This window comes from Rattus norvegicus, chromosome 6, assembly GCF_021556685.1.
Source record: "Rattus norvegicus strain SHRSP/BbbUtx chromosome 6, alternate assembly SHRSP_T2T, whole genome shotgun sequence".
Taxonomy (NCBI): Eukaryota; Metazoa; Chordata; class Mammalia; order Rodentia; family Muridae; genus Rattus; species Rattus norvegicus.
In genome coordinates, this window is record NC_141539.1 from 130,811,959 (window position 1) to 130,824,610 (window position 12,652).

The following is a 12,652-nucleotide window of genomic DNA, read 5'->3' on the forward strand; positions in this document are numbered from 1 at the left end:
ACGAGCTGAGAAAAAGAATTGTTACTGGGTTTGAGCTCTGTCAGGTCTTGGAGGTACATCAGGAGCATAGAGGTGCCCACCATCACCCCCTCAAGTTGACCATGGGCCAAAATAAGGGTCCTTGACCTCTTCTGCCCCAGAGCCTGGCTCTATCTGAGGAAGGCGTGGAGGGTCCTAGCTTCATGCAGCCAGCCCTGGACTCTGCCCAGAAGTGCCCAGTAGGCAGAATGACAGGCGGGAAAGGCTTTCCTGTTATTCCTGCTGTCCTGAGCATGTATCGCTTGCTGAAGCAGAGAACTGCCTGATGACTCAGTTTTATGTATTTTAGTTCCCAAACATAAACAGTTTTTGCATATTTCCTGCAGATGGGGGTTATATTTAATAATCTCTGTGTAAGAAGGTTGGAAGCATAGGACTGGGAGTAAGAGGGAGCAGAGGACCCGGGCAGCAGAGGACCCGGTCAGCAGAGGACCCGGGCAGCATGGGCCCAGAGGTTTCTGGGCTTGACCTGTGCTTAGAATGCAGGTAGGCGTGGACTCCAGTCTGAAAGCCGTGGGAAGAGGCGCACCGCTGGCACAGGATGTGAGTGACTTGAGAGGTGGCAAAACGCAGTGAGACTAAGTAACAAATGTGGGGGCGGGACACTTGGATAAAGTGATCCTCCTGCCTCTGTCTGCCTTCCGTCTTCACACACCAGTCCCAGTCACAAGTAGGTCAGGTCAACAGTAGTGCTGTGTTCCCTCCCACTACAATTCCCAACGTGATAGTGTGTATACGCTTGGCGCAGGGAGTGGCACTCTTTGGGTGTGGCCTTGTTGGACTGGGTGTGGCTTTGTCCAAGTAGGCGTGACTTCTTTGGAGTGGGTGTGGTCTTGTTGGAGTGGGCGTGGCTTTATTGGAGTGGGTGTGTCGCTGTGGGCGTGGGCTTTAAGACCCTACTCCTAGCTGCCTAGAAGCCAGTATCTGCTAGCAGCCTTCAGATGAAGATTCCTTCTCAGTTCCTCCTGCACCATGTCTGCCTGGATGCTGCCATGTTCCCGCCTTGATGATAAAGGACTAAATCTCTGAACCTGTGGGCCAGCCCCAATTAAAAGTCGTTATGAGAGTTGCCTTGGTCAGGGTGCCTCTTCACAGCAGTAAAACCCTAACTAAGACAATCAGAACTTGAGATGACACAGTAGGAGACAGTATTGCCAACACACTGGTAAGTGCAGGCTCCAGTTCCGCTGGTTCCGACTCTGGTGTGACTGTGGACAGATCTACCTTTTGGAGTCTCAGCAGTGGCGTTCATCCCACAGACGTTTTCAAGGTTAGAATGGTAAGTATGTGAAACAGCTGGCACAACTGTTCGCACAGTAGGTGCTTTATAAATGCCTTCCCCTCAAATGTGTTTGGTTCCCTAGGTGACTGGTTTTGTGTGTCAACTTGACACAAGCTAGGGTCATCAGAGAGGAAGGAGCCTCAGGTAAGGAAATGCCTTCATGAGACCCAGCTGTAGGGTGTTTTCTTAATTAGTGATCAAGGGGGTTGGGCCCAGTCCTTTGTGGGTGGGGCCATCCCTGAACAGGTGGTCCTGGGTTCTATAAGGGAGCAGGCCAGTAAGCAGCACTCCTCCATGACCTCTGCTTCAGCTCCTGCCTCCAGGTTCCTTCCCTGCTTGAGTTCCTGTCCTGACTTCCTCCAACAATCTGGAAGTGTAAGTTGAATTAACCCTTTCCTCCCCAACATGCACTTGGAGCTTGGTGTTTTTGTCGCAGCAACAGAAACCTGGGATCAGATTTCTGAACCTAGAACAGGGATCAGACACACGAACTGCAGGCCTCTGTCCTGAAGGACTCTCGTTGTGGCAGCGATGCAGAGCCCACCTGTGGGAAGCCCGCCTGCCACAGACAAGCAGGGCCTCGGGTCACCTTACGTTCATTAGGACACTGTGAGGGACAGGTGACAGAACCCAACTCATAGCTTGAGCAGATCCTTACAACCAAACAGCTCCTGCTACCCCTGGCGGCAGGGGTCCAAACTATGCTATGAGGAACTGGGAGGGTTCTGTCTCCTCACAGTACCAAGACAGCTGCTGGGAGGCTTCAGGCTCACACCCACCTTCTCAGGACCACCAAAGAGAATGAGTGCTCTGTCCTGCTTCAGCCCGCATGGGAGATTGAAGATGACTCTTGTTAGCCCTGTTGGCTTGGCTTAAGTCTGTGTGTCCATACCTGTGGCACAGAGGCTGTCCCCAGGAGGGTGCTGGACGTACCATTATCCTTATTCTCTTTTCCTGTGGGAAGCCCACACTGCCCCCTGTTGGTGATCTTGAGCTTGGCACGTGGCACGTGGCTTGCTGTGGCCAATAGCAAGTGAGCAGGAATATATATATATATATATATATATATATATATATATATATATATATATATATCTGCACAGGATCTTTGACACTGGATTTCCGCACACACTCTTTCTCTTTTCTCTTTCCTTCTGGAAGGCTCTGGACCAGACAGAGGCAATGCCTTCAGCTTGGAGCAAATGTACAGATAATATATAGGAAAGAAACACGCTGACCCAAAGTCAAGGTGAAGTATGCTCCTGAAACTTCAAAGCCCACCCCAGTGACACACTTCCTCCACCAAGGCCACACCTGACTCCAACAAAGCCATGTACCCTAGTTCTTTCCAGTAATGCCATTCCCTATGAGATTGTGCCCATCCATTCAAGCCACCACAGGGGCTTGTGACCGTGACAGAAAAGAGATTCCTTCTGAAGCTACATTCTGACAGGTGACATAGCTTCTTCTTGGCTTTCTTGGGACACTCTTGGAACTACCTCCTTTACTGGACGGTAACGGAGCGTAAGCCACCAGTGGGGTGGACCACAGGGCTTTGGCCACAGCCAAAGCGAGCCGTGTGAGCCAGCCTTCTTGGAAGAAAACCATCCACACTGGGCCAAGAGCCCAGCTGAAGCTACAATGGGCTGGTGAGTGAGAAGCTTATCGCCAAAGGAGCCTGCAGGAGGGAGAGAGAGGGGAGGGAGGTGGCATGGGACAATGACATCACCTTCGTACTCACGGTGCGCCTGGCAGCTTGATCATGAGATGTCTCTCTTATGAGGGAAACCATGGCTCTGATAACAAAGGAGACCTCTTTTGTCTGTGGCCACTCAGCTAGCACAGTAACTACCAGAGACAACAGAAAGATGGTCACGGGTGGCACAGCCAGAGACCTACCCTCGCCTCCTTCCTTCCCAGCCACGAGGCCAGTGGGTCCTGCACTGTCTTGGCAGTGAGGAAGACTACTGGTCAACCTTGTACTCTTCTCAGCCTCATGGATTCTTTCTTCCTGGGTGTTATGCTAGGCGTGCCTTGAGGAAGAGGATACTCTGGGATGAGCTGGGGCCTGTGGGGACACTGTTCAGGAGGAGGTTAGCTGTCCCCAGCTTCACCATGCTTTCAAGACTTTATTATCGTTGGGGTGACCTCGGTTAATTTCCTCTCTCTCTCTCTCTCTCTCTCTCTCTCTCTCTCTCTCTCCCTCCCCCTCCCTCCCCTCCCTCCCTCCCCCTCCCTCCCCTCCCTCCCTCCTTTCTTTCTTTCTTTCTTTCTTTCTTTCTTTCTTTCTTTCTTTCTTTCTTTTTCATCCCCTCCCTCTAACATCCACTCCTCCTCCTGTTCTCTTCAGGAAAGGGGAGGCCTCACATAGCTATCACTCTATCAGCCCTGACATATCAAGCTGCAGTAAGACCAGGCACACTCTCCTACTGAGGCAGCCCAGGGCTTTTAAAGAGTCTCAAAGGCAGGGAACAGAGTCAGAGATAGTCCTTGCCCCTGCTGTCAGGAGTCCCACTTGAAGATAAGACCTTGGTCATTATTTGGTGGGCCTTTGTCTTTGTGGCTTTTTCGGAACCTTCCCTTACTTAAGGAACATTGTTGAGCTGAAAGCCTCTGTTACAGGGCTTCCAGGCACATTGCGGGGGTTTGACTGCCCTATACCCTGGCCTGTGGACTTCTCATCTGGGAAGAAGTGTTCGAGAGTCGCTGTGAGGTGTAGAGGGACCATCCACCCCAGATTCCTTTGTCCTTGTAGTTCCCAGGAGTTAACTGGGCTTTTTTTTTTTTTTCCTTCTTTGGTCTGGTCTTTTCTGGAAATTGTGGGAAAGACCACTCAGGCTCTAGCATGTCCTCAAAGCTCCTATCCCAGCTGGTCCCAGAGCCACTGAGAGGTTGACTTAGGAGAGTTCTTGAAGTCTCATTCTCCTGCTGCCCATGGGAAGAGAGACCTTGCAGGCAGCTCCCCAGCTCCCAACAGCAGGCTGTCTCTTGTGCTAGCACAGATTTTCAACTATAACGTTGTGTGTGTGTGTGTGTGTGTGTGTGTGTGTGTGTGTTCTGACTACAGAATGAGTGAGTCCTTCCAGAAAGTATACAGATTGGCAAGCAAACAGCAGGTAGCTGCGGACACACTGCTGTTGGATTTGTGCTTTGCATGCGTTGGGTTCCAGACCAGAACAAGGGGCTAAGGTACCCATTTAACCAAAGTTAAATGGCCTCCAGGTTCTCCCAGCATCCCTCAGTCCCTACCTGTTACAGCGCAAGGCTGGCAACTCCACCCTCTACCCTGAACTCTCCAGTCAAGGTGGGGCCGGGAGTCCTTCTCCCAGAAGTTCCTCCCTGAATAACCCAGACATTTCAGTCTGCCCTCCCCTCCTTCTCTCTCCCTGTGTGTGCACACTCTCTTTCTCTTCCTCTTCTCCTCTGTCTCCCTCCCTGTGGCGACTTCCCTGGCCTTGTTCCTTAGGACTAGTGACCCCGCCACAGAGTGGCTTCCCAGTAAACCTGCTTTTTTTTTTTTTTTTTTTTTGTTCTTTTTTTTTTTTTCCGGAGCTGGGGACCGAACCCAGGGCCTTGCGCTTCCTAGGCAAGCGCTCTACCACTGAGCTAAATCCCCAACCCCAACCTGCTTTTATATACTCGAGTTTGGCTTGAATTGGCTCATTTCACTGGCAGAGAATAACTTATCAGTGTATCTCTTTGGTTCTCTGAGTTCCTCCGCTTGACCACCTTATCTCTCTACTGTTGTGGCTAAAGCCAGCCTTTTGCTGCTGACACCTTCCCGTCTCCCCCCCAACTCCCCAATCCCCACAGTCTCCTGTATGTCAAGCTGGCTTTGAATTTGGTATGCAGCTGAGGACTGAATCTCTGATTCTCCTGCCTCAGGTGATGACCTGAGTGCGCCCCCACCCCCGTTTGTGTGGTGTTGGGGATTAAACCCAGGGTGCAATGTTTAGTGTTAATGTCAAGCAGCATCTCCTGTGGAGAGAGGCTCACATTGCTAAGTCAATTTACCCTGTTGCTGTGGATCCCTCCACTGCCATCAGAGCCAGCATTTCTAGGCTTCCGTCATGAACTGAGGGCCAGTGGCCCTGCAGGAACTTTTCCGGGTTTTTTCCGGGTTTGGGCGCTTGCTTGGTTGGGAGTGGTGGAGCACTCACCCTCAAGGACCGGGTAACTACTGGGTTCTCAGCCTCTTCCGTGTGATCCAGTCATTGTTACTATTTCAACGTAAACTGATTCAATGTATTATTTCAATGTGTATGCATTCATGACATTTGGTTCTGTTCCTCTACCCTGGTAAATATGCTTCATGAACTGGAGGCAAACACTGTACCAACCAAACCCAACTCCAGCCCCCATGAGCTCCCTCTGAGGCTCCCACTGTTTACCAGCTCTGAAGGGCGCTTAGTGGGTGCTGTGACCTCTTTTGCTGTTTCCCTAGACCATGTCCCTGCTTCTTTTTAAAGGGTTTGTCTCCAGCTCCCTAGCTCTGACTGTCATGTCTGCTGGTCCCTGGATACCGTCCTGTGATTAAGAGAGAGGATGAAATTCCTGGAGGAGAGAAGCCTTTCTGTTCCAGGAAAGGACCTGCAGAGGACACTTATTGTTGTAAGATGGCGTAGTGGCCATCTGGTCATTCTCTTGGGGCACCAAAAGATCAGAACCTATACTTGTTTGTCCTGGACAGTCACCTCCAAAGAGGATTGGTTGATTCACTGAGGAGCAGAACACTCAGGTGTGTGTGTGTGTGTGTGTGTGTGTGTGGTGGTGGTGGTGGTGGTGGTGGTGGTGGTGGTGGTGGTGGTGGTGGTGGTATCTGAGGTGCCAGAAGGCTGGCAGGATCCTGAGCTGAGGGAGAATGGAGGACTCCCCAGGTTCCTTCTCTCTCTCTCTCTCTCTCTCTCTCTCTCTCTCTCTCTCTCTCACACACACACACACACACATACACACACACACACACCACTCATTTTTTTTTTTGTTCTTTTTTTCTCACCACTCATTTTTTAAACAGGGTCTCCCGCACTAGGTTGCTGACCTTCCACTAAAATTCATTTTCACTGCAAAGCAAAACCCCCACTGGGTTTTCTCCTGGGGTGAGGGGTGCAGTTTCACACTGAATTGGAGGGGTGGGGACAGGGGGTAACTGATGAGAGGTGACAACCTGTCCTGGTTTTCCTGGGACTGTACCTGCCCTGGTTCCTAGAGTCCTGCCTCCCCAGAAAGCCAGCTAGCATCCAGTTGGACTGTTTCACTCCCACCCACGGCAGCCTTCAGCCAGCTCGCAGGTCTCTACTTCACCTGTGCTCGGCTCTCTAATGGCCTCGATGACTCTGGCTCCCATGCCTTTCCTGTGCGTGTGTGTGTGTGTGTGTGTGTGTGTGTGTGTGTGTGTCTGTGTCTGTGTCTGTGTTTCTGTGTGTGTCTATGTATGTCTCTGTGTGTGCATGTGTGTGTGTGTGTGTGTGTGTGTCTGTGTTTGTGTCTGTGTCTGTGTTTCTGTGTGTGTCTATGTATGTCTCTGTGTGTGCATGTGTGTGTGTGTGTGTCTATGGATGTCTATGTATTTCTCTGTGCGTGTGTGTGTCTGTGGATGTCTATGTATTTCTCTGTGTGTGTGTGTGTCTGTGTTTGTGTATGTCTGTGTGTGTCTTTGTGTATGGATGTGTGGTTGTGTGCATGTGTATATAAGGGTGTCTGTGTGTCTCTGTATATATCTGAGTATGTGTATAAGTGTGTGGGCATGCATGTGTGTGTAGAGGTGTGTGTTTGTGTGTTTGTGTGTGTTTGTATGTGTGGGGTGTTGGGGTGTGTATCTGTGCCTGTATGTCTGTGTGTCTTTGTATATGTGCATATTTGTGTGTGTATGTCTTTGTGTGTGTGTCTATGAGTATGAGTGTGAGTGTGTATGGTGTGTGTGTGTGTGTGTGTGTGTGTGTGTGTGTGTGTGGTGTAGTGGAGGCACTCTTGTTTCATCTTGACCACCTTCCTTACCACCTTTAAACCAGCTAAGTTTACTCCCTTGAGCTGACGTCTGTCCATCATTTCCCTTCTTCCAGAGGCTTGTTCCCGCCTCTCACGACTGGCACCTTTTCTGTTTGCCTCTTGGGCTGGTAACTCTATGTTCAGCATCCTGTGGCTGTTGGCATTTAGTTTTATTTTTGAATGGACCAAACCTCTGCCCTGTGTGCCTTTCCTTACTCCTGTCTTAGAACTTGCTCTGTAGACCAGGCTGGCCTCAAACTCACAGAGATCCACCTGCCTCTGCGCTGGGGTTAAAGGTGTGCACCACCACTGCCTGACCCTTTACTGTGTCTTAAGGGTAACTGACTGGTTTCCATGCATGGCACTTCTGTGCGCTCGGGGCTGTTCTCTTGTGTGTGAGTGGTTGAGCGCCAGCTCGAGAGCTCGGGCTCCCTTAGCCACTCTGGATCCTCGCAGTGGCTACCCTGCTGCTTCTCAGTGTTGAGTTTGCTGTGGGGGCATCTGCGAGCTTTCCTTTTTGTGGGCAACCTGCCCTTTACATCTCCATCTAAGGAGAACTCATTTGGTCCTCGATGTTCTGTGTTGGAAGCGGACAGTGATTCAAAGTTCATGGTTGTTGTGGAACAGGGTCTCCCAAGCCAAACAGCCGCCATCTTCATCGGACCTGCTGTGTCTGTTCGCAAGCATCCATCACATTGGCTTGTTGACTGTTGACGTTGCTCATAGAAGGAGGGGGTGGGGAGGGTCATTGGATCCTCACCTGAGAGCCTGTCAGCTCCTCCCAGCCATCTGTATGCAATTCTATCCTAATTGCATGTGGCCGAGGGTCTCAGAAGGTGCTGGGGGAAGTTAATTGAAAGAAGACTCCTCTCTTCTTCTAGGAAGCCATCATCCACGCTGGTTAAAGACTTTCCATTGCAGCTGCATTTGGGTCACCCACTTCCTGCGGTACCCCCTACACACACACAGACACACACACACACACACACACCCCTGGTCTGTAAGCAAACCCAAGGAACATATTAGTTTCCTAGGGTAAAGTTGTACTTCAGTTCGTCACTGAGGCTTTATAAGGATGGGATAGCTGTCATTTGTGTCTCCCAGGTAAGGAATTCTCACAATAATGGCTGGGAACAATGATTTTCTAGAGAGCTGTATACATGGACTAAAAAAAACTGTATAAAAAGTTAGTCACTCAAGTGGTGACACAGGCTTGTAATCTAATGAAGGCAGAGGCAAGAGATTCAAGTTCAAAGTAGTCTGGGTGGCATAATGAGACCTTTTTTTTTTTCCTAAAGAAAACTATTGTGGCTAGAAAGGAGGCTGCTCTTCTATAGGACCTGGGTTCAAGTGCCGCCACGCCCATGACCACTCACAGGTGTCTGTAACTCCAGTTGTAGGGGATCTGACGCCCTCTCTTGGTCTCCCTGGGTACTGCATCCTCAGGCACACAGACACAGGTGAAACACCCATCCACAAAAAAATAAAGAAAAACTTTTAAAATTAAACTTAAATTTTTATTAAGATAAAAACTGTCCACTAAGAGAAAACTTGTTCCTTCCCTATGAGGGGGGTTCAGATGGCTCCCCATTATGGTGAGCTCCAAGAACTCTCTCTGTTGATGTGGAGAGTCTCTTTTGTCACTGTTTTTCGTGAGTTCTTAGAGATCAGTCCAGAAGGGTTGGCATGTGTGTATGCTGACAGAGGGTGGGGGCATCCAAGGAGGCCTGCGGAGAGGGGGTGGGGGAGCAGAGCAGGGCTGGGCTGATGTGGTGGTGGTTCACACTTTAACTTCAGCCCTGGGGAGACAGAAGCAGGAGGCTCTCAGAGTTCGAGGCTAGCATAATCTACAAAGCCAGGTCCCAGCTCGCCAGGATGACATATAGACATCCTGTCTCAGAACCGCAACGGCAAAGTGAGTACGGGCTGGTCTGGGCAAACGGGTACTCGGTGCGCTCAGACTGTGAGGTGTGTTCAGGAGGTGGATGAAGAAGAGGTGGGCCTGGTGGGTCTGGAAGGATTCTCAGGAGGGGTGTTGTCTGAGTGCATAGGACAAGCCCTGTATGTTCTGTGCTAGGTGGAGTAGTCTGAGCTTTAAGACCCACAGGCTATGTGACTCAAACACCCCCTTGCCACACTAGACTTTGGGGGACATATCTCTTGTGCACCCCGTCGAGATACCTCTTGGTCTCAGGCTCCTGTGAGCCACAAGATCCAAGGACCACTAGTGGACTGGAGCGGGGGAGACTGGGCATTTCAAGCTCACTGGACCCAGCCTTGGGGAGAGTAGGAGGTAGGGTCTATAATACCGTGTGTGGACTATGGTAGTGGAGTCTGAACGCTGTGGCCCCTGCCAGGTGACTGCAGGCAGACCCTGAACTTGCGCATCTACAGAGCTAACAGCTACCCCCTCCCATCTTTCCCCTGCCACACTATTACCCTTTATCATTCAAGGTTATAGTCATCCATCTATGACCTGAAGAGGAGTCTTTGAAAGGCAAGTTCCACCTTGCCATGTCCAGCACGCAGTAGGTTCTCAGTTAAACCTGTATCAAACGGGTAAACGAACCACTGAAAAGGAAGAGGTCTCCTCGTCTTTAATGGTGTCTCTCCACGTGCTCACACACCTCAGGGCACACATGGGGGCGAGGGAGGGGGTGCACCTTTTGCTCACCGGCCTCTCAAAAGCTAACAGGATTCATTTATAATTACACAGTTAAGTAAAATTTATGTTCAGTGGAATTAACCGGGCTCCCTGAGGGTGGCATAAACCAGAGAGAGATGCTCTACTTCCAAGTCCCCACTCCCCATTTAAAATAGTTTACCATTCTTTTGTGGCGCTGGTGACGAGGTCCTGGAGGCACATGGACGCTTATTTACTGATCCACAGATGACGGATGGTAGATCCCTGCTTCTCTTGGACGAGGAGACTTGAACAGCTTGTCTACACCTCTCCACTCGGACATTAAATCAACATGGCTCTATTAGTGGCCTTGGGATGCCAGCTGAGCTGCCTCTGAGCCTGTCACCGTGATGTCTTCATCTGTAACCAGAGCAGACGTGAGCTCCTGGCAGCTTCAGGAGGTGACAACAAATCCAATTAGCCCCTCTCCATGGCGCCGCAGTACTACTGCGAAGCGGCCTGACAGGGAGGGCGACTGTGGTACCCTGCACAGTGGGACACGGGGTTTGTGAGGAAGGGGGGGGGAGAGTGTGTGGGGGGGAACAAAGGACCAAGCTTAATTGTTGGAGTCACTTTCTGCACGAGTGAAGACCTTGTGCCAGCTTGGCCTGTACCAACCAGCCCCTCCCATCCTCGTGTGCTGACATGACTGCCAGGAACCCAGCTGATAGCCAGTCCCTACTTGGAAACCTTGCTTGACTTTGATGGTGTTTATCTTGGGGGACAATTAACTATCCCATCCCTTCTTCTTCCTATAGCAGGCTTCCTTATTCTCAACTCCACTCCTTACCCAGAACCCCCTGCAAATATAGATGCTGGTGGGGAGCATTTCTCTAAGTCAAGGTGGGTCCCCAAAAGCACCCTCTGTTGGGAGGTTCCTGTTCCCTCTTAAGGGGTAGGGTGGAGGTGGAGCTGAGGAACTGGATGATGGAGAAGGGCGGAAGGCACGGTGGGGAAGTCCGCAGCGTGGGGCACTGTGTCAGGGCTGTGGTGAGGAGCTCCAGCTAGCTGAGGCTGGGACTTAGGGTGTGTGTGTGTGTGTGTGTGTGTGTGAAGAGAGCAAACGTACTCCAACGACACAGCCCGACTCAGAGGAGCTCGAGGGACAGGGGAACCCAGAGTTCACAGCTACTCTCAAGAAGCCAGGATTGATGCTCTTCAGGGTGGGGGGGCATTTACCTCCCAAGAACAACTCCCTGGCAAGCCACAGGATGGCCACGGCCATCCTTTGGGTTCAGAAGGCCTTTCTGGAACTAAAAGCAGCCCAGGAGAGGATAAGAAGTGTAGCAGGCATGGGGCAATCCTACAAAAGGAACCTTTGAGGTCTCAGGTGTACGTGGGGATTAGAAAATGGGGCCAAGAAAGGGGGTGATAGGTCAAAGAAAGAGTGGTCGCCAACCACTGCCAGAGTCACCCAGGGTGCATGGCTTCTGCTCTCACCTCCACCCCTCCACTATGATGGAAGGATTGCGTGACACTTGTACTCCTGAGAGAGAAGTTCCAGGAAGCAGAGCCCCCGCTTTGGAGAAGAATGGAGTCAGTAAGCCTCGCCTAGATCTGGGGTCCTTGAACACCACATTCATGGCATGTACACCTTTGTGAAACAGGGGGAAGCTACAGCGGGGGGGGGGGGGAGGGAGGGAGGGAGAGAGAGAGAGAGAGAGAGAGAGAGAGAGAGAGAGAGAGAGAGAGAGAGATTTAAAGACAGATGGCGGGGCTGGGGATTTAGCTCAGTGGTAGAGCGCTTACCTAGGAAGCGCAAGGCCCTGGGTTTGGTCCCCAGCTCCTGAAAGAAAAAAAAAAAAAAAAAAAAAAAAAAGACAGATGGCACTCAGCCATCTTTCCCCCCTTTCCTTGCACGCCTTGTGGCTCTCACTTCCCCATTGCTTTGGTGAGCATCAGGAGGTAAAGAAACAGGTTCCCGCCTGCAGGAGAATGCCTCTGGAGTTTCATTGGTATGAGCTGGGCCAAAGGCACATTGTGAACTGGGCCCGGTGCTGTGTTCTTACTGGAGGGAGGCGGCGGTGGGAATCTGTGGGCCTTGCTGTCCGAGCCAGCGGGACTCTAGTCAACGGCTAACAGCTGGCGGTGCAGAGGCCTCTGCTGCCAGCTCTTCCGAGCACTGTTGCTTCCTGCTCCAAGCTGGTTCCATCTACCTGTAGAGGCCGGAAGGGGCCAGGCCCTTAGGGATGAGAGATGGGAGAGGAGAGAGGCTGGGACTAGGGGAAGGGACCAGGAAGTGGCTTTGTGATCCTTCTTTGAGAAGCAGGTCTTTGAGGATGAACAGCGTCACACTCCAGCTCATTCCAGATTAATTGGGCAGGATACAGAGGCAGCTGGCTGCTGCATAGAGCGACGGAAGACTCGGCGGCGGCGGGCGCCGGATCACCGGACAGCTTTTGGAACTGGCCCCAGCGCTGCCAGGCACAATTATTTTCAGCAATATCTTTCTGCCACTGAAACTTAGCACTGTGGACTTTGCCATGCAATCTAAGCACCCATTTGCAGACTCATAAGTCGGTGCTATCCTCCATGCAAGATGTGGCTCTAAGGCTGAATTCGAGGTTCATGGCCTCTGCCCTCTGCCCTCTGCCCTCTGCCCTTTGCACTCTGCTGAGATGATAGAACATGTTGGGGGAAGCTGTGTGTTGGGGAATGGGATA

The 12,652-nt window shown here is 51.3% G+C and overlaps 1 long non-coding RNA gene across 1 annotated transcript; it reads left to right on the plus strand.

Annotated features, from left to right (window-relative positions):
- Positions 1-406: 406 nt before the first annotated feature.
- Positions 407-10,813, plus strand: LOC148005452 (uncharacterized). Its single transcript, XR_015623510.1, has 5 exons — positions 407-1,318; positions 1,404-1,465; positions 1,632-1,696; positions 2,483-2,570; positions 10,197-10,813. It is a non-coding gene; the product is annotated as an uncharacterized LOC148005452 (long non-coding RNA).
- Positions 10,814-12,652: the final 1,839 nt, after the last annotated feature.